This window comes from Mustelus asterias, chromosome 4 (assembly GCF_964213995.1).
Source record: "Mustelus asterias chromosome 4, sMusAst1.hap1.1, whole genome shotgun sequence".
Lineage (NCBI taxonomy): Eukaryota > Metazoa > Chordata > Chondrichthyes > Carcharhiniformes > Triakidae > Mustelus > Mustelus asterias.
This window is the reverse complement of record NC_135804.1, coordinates 86218340-86230038: the sequence shown is the minus strand read 5'-3', so window position 1 is coordinate 86230038 and position 11699 is coordinate 86218340. Positions and strand designations below refer to the sequence as shown.

Here is an 11699-nt window from a genome sequence, read left to right as displayed (position 1 = left end):
CAGGCATGTTTTGACATTTTAGGTGTTGGCTGATGAATTTAAAATAAAAAGATCCAAGATATGCTCCCTATTCGTCTTTGAGTATTGCAGTGGGGCATGTTGCGTACATGGAGAGGGTAGTGTCTCCATTTAATATCTCACCCGAAAGAAGACAGTGCAGTACAGTACTCTCTCAATACTGTGTTGAACTACCAGCATGGACTTGGTGTGAGACATGAGCTAATAAGGTATAGAATCAGAACCTAGAGAACCACAGCCCACACATAGAAATCGAGGTGAGTTGGCGACGCTGGAACATTCTAGTAGTAATTAGAATGTTATCCTTGTTTCACTGGTATAAGTTTTGCCTATCGAGTGTCCTCAGGGTAATTGTACACGTTTCCCATCACACTATTGCAGTACCTTAAAAACTGAGTTTGTACAAAGTTCCCGTAGACCAGCCTGCAGGTGATTCAAATAGCACTAACAGCTCGGCAGCATCGTATGGCCGAATTTAAAACCTTTCTGAACTTCTGTAAGTTGAGCTTTGTCGGTTTATGTGTCACTTCATGAGATTAATGCCTGGTTAGAACTTCCCCTGTCCTCTATTTAAAGAGATGCTATTTATTAACAGTTATACATCCCGAGTTAAATATTGTGAATCCTGGGCGGAGGGGGAAGGGTGCTGTGGAGGAGGCGAGTTGAGCAAATATTTCCCCAAAACTGCAGAGAATAATGTCATCCGAAGCGGATTTCGCTGTGAGGATGTAAACTTTGCCGAGCCAATGGTTAGACACCGCACATTCATTGTAGCGTCTTGAACCAGTTATTGGGGAGTCCAGTAGATCTAACAGGCTTGTCCACCCCCGGGAGAGAACAGCCTTTTTAAACTTGAACGCCTGCCTTAGTCTTAAAGACAGTAAGAAGTCTCACAACACCAGGTTAAAGTCCAACAGGTTTATTTGGTAGCAAATACCATAAGTCTTAAAGAGCCAGGAGAATTCCAGTGCTGGGAATGAGAGGACAGATCCCACCCTGAAAGCAATGTGGAAAGGGCTCCGGGGGTGGGGTGGACCGTGTCATTGGCTGCTCGAACCGTCATTCACTCATTTCCCCAACATTGACTGTGAAGGGTTTGAGTTGCTTCAAAGACTCAGCAGATCCAGCAGCTGCCAGCAGCAACCTCTGATGCTCAAATAGGGCCAGAGCAGCAGCAGATATCCGGCGTCCCCTTGCAGTTTACTCCGGCGTCTGACGTCCGCATTTGGAAAGAAGAAAGTTTCTGTTTTTGTCTCCCTGTGAACGCGGTTTTTTAAAATTTAAGTTCAATTAAGATCAATGAGGTCCGAGAGATAATTGCCCAGCGGCCAGGGTGGAGAACCTTGTCGACAAGAGACTGACTTGCTGTGAGATATCTTCTCATCGCTATCCTCCTTCCAAGGTAACCATGCTGGTGAGGTGATTCTAGTTCCTGAGTGTTTGTCGCTGCTCAGATTGCCAGCAATACATACAGCTACACACACTCTCTCTCATTCACTTTCGGGGCCATTCATTACATTTTAAGGTAAAAGAAACTGGTTTCAGAATGTGATGCACGGGACGGGGTTTTTGGACTGAGTTTTACTAGTTAACTTTATACCAATATAAGGATCGGTTTTACAAATGTTGCACAGTAACCGGGATCTGAAAAAAGGCGACACTGTCTGGAAGCATTCTCTCCCAGTTCACCAGGCAAAGTGAGTTGGGACTCTGTTCTGACGGTAAAGAAGCCTGATTTTTTTCTCCCCTGGGGCTTGAGTTTAACTCGGGGCCCGGTTGATGGCAGTTAACTTCCTTTTGCAGCTGTCTGTGACACTCTCCAACTTTTAAGGTTAGTGAACATCATCTATGTGTCACAACTGGGCGATTAGTTATTCTGACAAATTGAGGATTATTACTATTGTCATTGATTATTCACCTTGGAATTACCCAACCGTGCCATTTCCCCACTCTGTTACTGGCTTCTCTCACCCTCTGTCTCCTCTTTCATGTCGGTTTTCTCTTCCACTGCCCTTGCACCATTTATGTGTTTCTGCTTGGCTTCCTTTTCTGGTTCTACCTCTCTCCTGTTAGTTTCTGAAAACCTGGGGAAGGGAAAGGTGGCAACATTGGGGTTCATTCAGGTAAGATAAAGGCAGCAATACAGTGGGGTAGGATTTTAATATCAGAAACAGGCGGCTTTGGATGGGCCAGGATATTCAAGTGGTAACTAACTGAATCCCAGTCCAAACCCGTCTCCAACCCGATCACCTGTGAGTTCTACTGCAGAGCAGTCAGTGTTGGATGGGAAACCATCCAATCCAAGAAGGTGAATTGATACTTTAAATATACTGTGAGCCTCATCCCCATTTGGAATTTTCTGTGTAACCTGGCAGCTAAACCCAGGCGAGGAATTACAGGTATCATAGCATGGTCATAGCACAAAAGGAGGTTATTTGGCCTGTCCTGTCTGTCTGGACTCTCCACAAGAGCAACCCATCTAATCCCACTACTCCACCCTTTCCCAACACTTCTGCATTTCATTTTCCTCTTCAGGTGTTTACCAATTTCCGATCGGATCTGCCTCCATCCCAATATCCAGCAGTGCATTCCAAAACCTAGCCACTCACTGTGTAAAAATCACTTTCACCCCTGTGGCCTTTGGTGCTTTCACCAAACACCTTAAACTGTTGTTCTCTGGTTGTCCAAGCTTCCACCAATGAATGGGAACAGTTTCTCTCCATCTACTCCACCGAGACCCCTCATAATTCTGTATACTGTATCTCTATCATCGCTCCTCCCAACCTTCTCGTCTCTAACCCAGAGCAGCCCCAGCTTCTCCATCCTATCCACTTAACTGAAGCCCTTCAACTGTGTAACCAATGTCAAAAATCCTTTTCTGCATCATCTCTAAAGCCTTCACATCCTTAAGTATGGTGCCTAGAATTGAACACAATACTCCAGTTGAAGCCAAACCAGAGGATTTTTTAAAAGAAGGGGAATAGGGATAGCCCAGGTAATTACCGACCGGTGAGTCTAACCTCAGTGGTTGGTAAACTGATGGAGAAGATCCTGAGGGACAGGATATATGAGCATTTAGAGAGGTTTAGTATGCTCAAGAATACTCAGCATGGCTTTGTCAAAGGCAGATCGTACCTTACGAGCCTGGTGGAGTTCTTCGAAAATGTGACTAAACACATGGACGAAGGGAAAGCGGTAGATGTGGTTTATATGGATTTTAGCAAGGCGTTCGATAAGGTCCCCCAAGCAAGGCTTCTAGAAAAAGTGAGAGGGCATGGGATCCAAGGGGCTGCTGCTCTGTGGATCCAGAACTGGCTTGCCCAAAGGAGGCAGAGAGTGTGTAGAGATGGGTCTTTTTCTAAATGGAGGTCGGTCACCAGTGGTGTGCCCTGGGGATCTGTTCTGGGACTCTTGCTGTTTGTCATTTTCATAAATGACCTGGATGAGGAAGTGGAGGGATGGGTTGGTAAGTTTGCCGACGACACAAAGGTTGGTGGGGTTGTGGATAGTCTGGAGGGATGTCAGGAGTTACAGAGGGACATAGATAGGATGCAAGACTGGGCAGAGAAGTGGCAGATGGACTTCAACCCAGATAAATGCGTAGTGGTCCATTTTGGTAGGACAAATGGGATGAAGGAGTACAATATAAAGGGAAAGACTCTTAGTACGGTAGAGGATCAGAAGGACCTTGGGGTCCGGGTCCATAGGACTCTGAAATCGGCCCCGCAGGTGGCGGAGGTGGTTAAGAAGGCGTATGGTGTGCTGGCCTTTATCAATCGAGGGATTGAGTTTATGAGTCCGGGGATAATGATGCAGCTATACAAGACCCTCGTCAGACCCCACTTGGAGTATTGTGCTCAGTTCTGGTCGCCTCACTATAGGAAGGATGTGGAAAAGATTGAAAGGGTGCAGAGGAGATTTACAAGGATGTTGCCTGGATTGAGTGGCATGCCTTATGAGGATAGGCTGAGGGAGCTTGGTCTTTTCTCCTTGGAGAGACAAAGGATGAGAGGAGACCTAATAGAGGTGTATAAGCTGTTGAGAGGCATAGATCGGGTGGACTCTCAGAGGCTTTTTCCCAGGGTGGAAATGTCTGCTACGAGAGGACACAGGTTTAAGGTGCTGGGGGGTAGGTACAGGGGAGATGTTAGGGGTAAGTTTTTCACACAGTGGGTGGTGGGTGACTGGAATCGGCTGCCGTCAGGGGTGGTGGAGGCGAACTCAATAGGGTCTTTTAAGAGACTCCTGGATGAGTACATGGAGCTTAATAGGATGGAGGGTTATAGGTAGGTCTAGAAGGTAGGGATGTGTTCGGCACAACTTGTGGGCTGAAGGGCCTGTTTGTGCTGTAGTTTTTCTATGTTTCTAAATATAAAGGTTCATTGTAACATCCTTGCTTCTATACTTTATGGCTCTAATTATAAAGTCCAGAATCTCTCATGGCTTTTTTTAGCTATGCTTTCAGTCTGCCTTGCCACCCTCATTGATTTGCGTATTTATACCCCAAGGTCTCTCGGTTTTTGCACACCCTTTAGAATTGTACTCTTTATTTTCTTTTGCCTCTCCTTTCTCTACCTGCCAAAATGTATCACTTCCCACTTCTGTGTGTTAAATTTCATTTGTCATGTGTTCACCCATTTCCCATTTCACCAGCTTGTCTATGTCCAGTTGCAGTCTATCACTATCCTCTTTGCTGTTCACAATAAGCCCAAGTTTTCTGTTATCTTCAAATGTGGCCTGTATATTCAAGTCTAGGTCATTCATGTATAGATTTTTCAATAAAATCAGCTCAGATACAGCAAGCACCTTGGCCACAATCTGGAACTGGCAGGGGCCTGGCTGCCCATTATCCAACATTAGCACCCCTCACCTTGTTGAACCAAATTTTCCATTAGCGAGGGTAAAAATGAAGAGGCCTGACTTAATGAAGAGGACGCTTAATTGCCAATGCAGCCAATTTCTATAGAAGCTAGATTGGTGAATCTTTTATTTTCAGTTGCTAATGAGCCTGGTGCATGTTTCCATTTAGCATTTTAGCCTCACATTGAACTATCATGAATTCCCAGTCTCTAAGTTAAGATGCAGCAGATTTCATTCAAACCACAATCAATAAAAACATGTCAGGCATAAAGCTCATTTAGGTAATGCAGCACACATGTAGCCCCTTGAATACATGCATCTTCACACCACCACCATGCCTTGTAAAGTCTTTATTAACTCCAGGAGTAGAAGTGCTTCTAATTCCTCATGGGTTTGCTCTCCCTGATGTGTAATATCTCTGAATCATTATAACATTTAACTCAAGATTCTAAGATCATGCAGATGGGTTTTTTATTCAGTCTTATCTCCTTATAGTATTTGTTTCAGATTGTATCAGTTTACAGATTTCCTCCATAGTGAAGTGCATGATTTTTTGAGGCAAATATGAACTCATGATTGTGGGATCCAGGTGAGTGCCTCTTCAGTTACCGGCTGTATCAGTGTGTCTGTCTGGGCAAACTCCCAAGACTAGACACCTATAATCTCCCCTCACTGGGATTAAATCACTGCCCTTCCATCAGATAGGTCTCCAATTTGTGATTACCCTCACTCCCCCTCAAGATTGACCAACCCCCAACATATAAACCCCCCTTTAGGATCAAACAGTTCCCTGGATGTGTCTGCCCCCCCTCCCCTGGGTACATATTGTCCTGCGGTCTTCACCAGATTGCTCCCTGCCTGAACCATTTGGTGACATCACACGCACACTGTGGAGTTAAAACTTACAGGGAATCCCCAACTTCCAGACTGCCTGCACATTACAGACCACCCCCATCACACCTGCCACTCCCAGTAGGTCAGTAAATTAACATCCAGCCCTGAGACTCAGACACTCCTCAATTAGGCAAGCAGTTTAAAAAGACTTACATTTATAAACAGGCTTTCACAATATCAGTAAGTCTCAAAACACTTTAAAAACATTTAAAGACTATTGAAGTGTAGTCATCGTAATGTATGGAAAATTTAAGAGCAGCAGCCTTATTCATTAAAACCATGGATTGGGTGCTAGATTGGCTGACATTTGATGGAAGATTTTGTGTGTCCCTGGTCTTCTGTAGCCTGTTAGAACCATAGAACCATAGAAAATTACAGCTCAGAAACAGGCCTTTTGGCCCTTCTTGTCTGTGCCGAACCATTTTATGCCTAGTCCCACTGACCTGCACTTGGACCATATCCCTCCACACCCCTCTCATCCATGAACCCGTCCAAGTTTTTCTTAAATGTTAAAAGTGACGCCACATTTACCACTTTATCCGGCAGCTCATTCCACACTCCCACCACTCTCTGCGTGAAGAAGCCCCCCCTAATATTCCCTTTAAACTTTTCTCCTTTCACCCTTAACCCATACCCTCTGGGTTTTTTCTCCCCTAGCCTCAGCGGAGAAAGCCTGCTTGCATTCACTCTATCTATACCCATCAAAATCTTATACACCTCTATCAAATCTCCCCTCAATCTTCTACGCTCCAGGGAATAAAGTCCCAACCTATTCAATCTCTCTCTGTAACTCAGCTTCTCAAGTCCCGGCAACATCCTTGTGAACCTTCTCTGCACTCTTTCAATCTTATTTACATCCTTCCTGTAACTAGGTGACCAAAACTGTACACAATACTCCAAATTCGGCCTCACTAATGCCTTATATAACCTTACCATAACACTCCAACTTTTATACTCGATACTCCGATTTATAAAGGCCAATGTACCAAAGGCACTCTTTACGACCCTATCCACCTGTGACGTCACTTTTAGGGAACTCTGAACCTGTATTCCCAGATCCCTCTGTTCAACTGCACTCTTCAGAGTCCTACCATTTACCCTGTACGTTCTTCTTTGGTTTGTCCTTCCAAAGTGCAATATCTCTCACTTGTCTGCGTTAAATTCCATTTGCCATTTTTCAGCCCATTTTTCTAGTTGGTCCAAATCCCTCTGCAAGCTTTGAAAACCTTTCTCACTGTCCACTACACCTCCAATCTTTGTATCATCAGCAAACTTGCTGATCCAATTGACCACATTATCATCCAGATCATTGATATAGATGACAAACAACAATGGACCCAACACCGATCCCTGCGGCACACCATTAGTCACAGGCCTCCACTCAGAGAAGCAATCCTCCACAACCACTCTCTGGCTTCTTCCATTGAGCCAGTGTCTTATCCAATTTACTACCTCCCCATGTATACCCAGCGACCGAACCTTCCTAACTAACCTCCCATGAGGGACCTTGTCAAAGGCCTTGCTGAAATCCAGGTAGACAACATCCACCGCCTTCCCTTCATCCACTTTCCTGGTAACCTCCTCGAAAAACTCTAATAGATTGGTCAAACATGACCTACCACGCACAAAGCCATGTTGACTCTCCCTAATAAGTCCCTGTCTATCCAAATATTTGTAGATCCTATCCCTTATCACACCTTCCAATAACTTGCCCACCACCGACGTCAAACTTACTGGCCGATAATTTCCCGGATTTCTTTTGGAACCTTTTTTAAACAACGGAACAACATGAGCCACCCTCCAATCATCCGGCACCTCCCCCGTGAATACTGACATTTTAAATATGTCTGCCAGGGCCCCTGCAAGTTCAACACTAGCTTCCCTCAAGGTCCGTGGGAATACCCTGTCCGGTCCTGGGGATTTATCCACTCTGATTTTCCTCAAGACAGCAAGCACCTCCTCCCCTTTAATCTGTAACGGTTCCATGGCCTCCCTACCAGTTTGCCCTATTTCCGTAGACTCCATGCCCGTTTCCTCAGTAAATACGGATGCAAAAAAACCATTTAGTATCTCCCCCATCTCTTTTGGTTCCATACACAGTCTACCACTCTGGTCTTCAAGAGGACCAATTTTATCCCTCACTATCCTTTTGCTCCTAACATACCTATAGAAGCTCTTTGGATTTTCCTTCACTCTGTCTGCCAAAGCAACCTCATGTCTTCTTTTAGCCCTCCTGATTTCCCTCTTAAGTAGCTTCTTGCACTTTTTATACTCCTCGAGCATCTGATGTGTTCCTTGCTGCCTGTACATTTCATACAACCCTCTCTTCCTCTTAATCAGTGTTACAATCTCCCTCGAGAACCAAGGTTCCTTATTCCTATTTACTTTGCCTTTAATCCTGACAGGAACATACAAACTCTGCACTCTCAAATTTTCTCCTTTGAAGGCCTCCCACTTTCCATTTACATCCTTACCAGAGAACAGCCTGTGCCAATCCACACTTCCCAGATCCCTTCTCATTTCATCAAATTTGGCCTTTTTCCAGTTCAGAACTTCAACCTGAGGACCAGATCTATCCTTATCCACGATCAGGTTGAAACTAATGGCATTATGATCACTGGATCCAAAGTGTTCCCTCACACTCACATCCATCACCTGCCCTAACTCATTTCCCAATAGGAGATCCAATATCGCATCCTCTCTAGTTGGCACCTCTATATACTGATGTAGAAAATTCTCCTGAACACATTTTACAAACTCTACGCCGTCTAAACCTTTAACAGTATGCGAGTCCCAATCTATATGTGGAAAATTAAAATCCCCTACTATCACAATGTTAGTAGGCTCAAAACTCCTCTGGTCTTTTATAGGTATTTTTGGTTGTTGTAAGGTTGGTTGGCTTGAGGTCTGACTGCCAGCCCTCCTCCCAATTACTGCCCAGTCATATTGTGTGAAATGTGCACTGTGAATAAGATGTGCTCAACTCCCAAAAGCCTTCCAACAGAAACAGCTGGTCTTCTAGAAGAGAAATAAACAGTGAATATCATGCTGCCAACTCTCTCAGCAGGAGTTCAATGAAATGACCCCAGCCTTCCATTCCACCATTTATTCATTTATGGGCGGCATGGTAGCACAGTGGTTAGCACTGCTGCTTCACAGCTCCAGGGACCTGGGTTCGAATCCGGCTCGGGTCGCTGTCTGTGTGGAGTTCGCACATTCTCCCTGTGTCTGCATGGGTTTCCTCCACGTGGTCCGGTTTCCTCCCATAGTCCAAAGATGTGCGGGCTAGGTTGATTGGCCATTCCAAATTGCCCATTAGTGTCCCGGATGCATAGGTTAGAGGGGTTAGTGCGTAAATATGTAGGGATATGTGGATAGGGCCTGGGTGGGATTGTGGTTGGTGCAGACTCGATGGGCCGAATGGCCTCTTTCTTCACTGTAGGATTCTATGATTCACCAAAGCTGCACTCACCCTCCGTTTGGGAGATGTGTAAAGAATCCGTGATACTGCATATCCTATTCGAAATGGAGTGGAAAGCTGTATTACATATTTTGGAAATGGTATTAAACCAAGGCTCAATCAGTAAAATCATTTTCAGTGAAGGAGTTCTTCCAGTATTCTAATCAACAATTGATTTTCAATAACAGATTCAAAGTGCGGCCTTATTTCAGGTCAGAGGGGGCATCTGTTTCAAAAAGTTTATTTATTTTTTAAAAATTTATTTATTAGTGTCACAAGGAGGTTACTGCAATGAAGTTACTGTGAAAATCCCCTGGTTGCCACACTCCAGCGCCTGTTCAGGTACACTGAGGGAGAATTTAGCGTAGCCAGTGCACCTAACCAGCACGTCTTTCAGACCATGGGAGGAAACCGGAGCACCCGGAGGAAACCCATGCAGACATGGGGGAGAACATGCAGACTCTGCACAGACAGTCACCCAAGCCGGCAATCGAACTTAGGTCCCTGGTACTGTGAAGCAGCAGTGCTAACCACTATGCCTCCCATAATCATCTGCCTCACCCTCCCCTGATAACAGATCTAATTTGTTTTGCAACCCTCACTGGATTGTCCCTGGCTGATGGCAACAATTTGGTGACAACACATGCATGCTGTGGAGTTAGAAGTTAAAAGAGTCCATAGCTTTGTGTGAACTAGTACTGAATTGGCAAACTTATAAGGAGAGTTCACAAGAGTGATTCGTGGGAAAAGGAAACATCACAGTGGGAGGAGGAAGTTTTCCTAAGTAATGAGTCAATGCATATTACTGAGTATTGAGTTAAGTTAATTCTGTATGTAGGTCATGGCATAATGTAAGTAGGAAATGCGTGGTCCCTTTAAAAAAGAATAAAACAAATAGTTCTAGAATTAACAAATCATGCGATATCTGTAAATCCAAACTATCAGATGGTTAATTGCACTGGAGCCCTAATAGCAAGCTTTACAAAAGACCAGCACAAATACAGAGACACTTGGTTACAAACAACCCCTTACCCTTATATCTTTGCTCACATTGGGTGTGAAATTATGCATTGCCTATTCAGTGCAGAGCCCAAACACTAATCCAATAAAGAGGCAAAGGAAAAGGAAACACAAGAACTTAAGTCAGAAAAACAGAAAGTTTGCGGCTGAATGTTATAGGCCTGGCGGAGGTTAGATAGTGAGGGATTAGATCCAGAAAAAAAAATTAATACATTTGAAGCATGAGGGATGTTTGACTCAGTTCAGGTAAGCAAGGACAGGAGTAATGGGTGACTTAGTATAGGATAGGATATGGACAGCAGTGTTTTAGACAAACTGAAAATTAAGATAGGTGGAGGAAGTGAAACAGACAATGAAAGTAGTCAGGACTGTTTCAACAAGGAACTTGCAGAGGTGAGGATAGAGCCTGACAATGCCATGGAGTTGGAAATTTTTGTCATGAACAGGATATAAAGTTAGAGACTTCAATTGGGATTTAACAGATTGCAAGGTTATAAACAATCTACTCAGTCTGAGATGGTGCTTGGGGAGAAAGTTGGTGGTGAAAGAATTGACATTTTGATAGGAACCAAAGATAATGGGGGTGATTCTCCCAGCCTGTTGCACTGTTCTAGCTGCACAATGGGCCAGGAGACAGCGGAGGCCATTTAGCGGGCTCCCCGGTAGGCACCATGGCCTCGGCGGCAAAGATTTTCCAAGTAATCAGCTCCGCGCCTAAAATCAGCATGGAGCTGATTACAATATGTTAAGCCACATTGCAAAGTCATTAGTGGGCCTGGGACTGAAGTCTCCGGGCCCGCTAGCGCCTCACCCCCCCCGGCCAGGAGTGGTTCACTCCAGCGGGGTCTACAACTGCTCCACACTAATGTGGAACTGGCGGCTGACACTGCTGGAGTGAAGAGAGGCCATGGAGCCCCCCCCCCCCCCCAACCAGGATGTTGGAGATAAGCGGGGGGTGCCCCCTGGGCAATGCCAGCCTGGCAGTGCCAGCCTGGCACCTTAGCGCTGCCCAAGGGGCAAACTGGCATTGCCCACTGGGCATCAGTACTAAGGGGGTGGGACCAGAGGGGTGGGGCCTATTGGGTGGGCAGAGCCTATTGGATGGACAATGATGGATGTGGGGTTCCCACTGCCACTCTGCATTCAGGATCAGTGGCAGAGGGAGTGAGAACGGCGATCGGAGCTGGCCATCCGTGTGGGGGGTCAGGGGAGTTGTGGCTGCTGGGTGGGGGGGCGGGGGGGTGCTGTGGTGCGGGCAGGTTAGTGTTGGATCTGAGGGGAGGGGGATTGGGAGATTGGAACTGGCCAGGAGGTGGAGGGTGGTGGAGTTAGCAATGGCAGCGATAGGGTTTGCGGGGCTGGCCAGTGATTGGGCTGGCCAGCGATCTGGAGGCCGGCAGTGCGGGGCTACTGTGAATGCACTGAGCTCGGCGCTGACAAATCGGTG

General features: G+C 45.7%; 1 protein-coding gene across 4 annotated transcripts in view; it reads left to right on the top strand.

Moving 5' to 3' along the window:
• Window positions 1-1088: 1088 nt before the first annotated feature.
• The window catches only part of LOC144492830 (gap junction alpha-3 protein-like), a 36034-nt gene continuing 25423 nt past the window's right edge, over window positions 1089-11699 (top strand). For 2 of the 4 annotated variants that reach the window (XM_078211330.1, XM_078211329.1), the window contains exon 1: window positions 1089-1420. The gene's annotated coding sequence lies outside the window, so the exon portion shown is untranslated. The remainder of the gene's footprint in view (window positions 1421-11699) is intronic. The other 2 variants (XM_078211328.1, XM_078211327.1) reach the window with 1 other exon arrangement.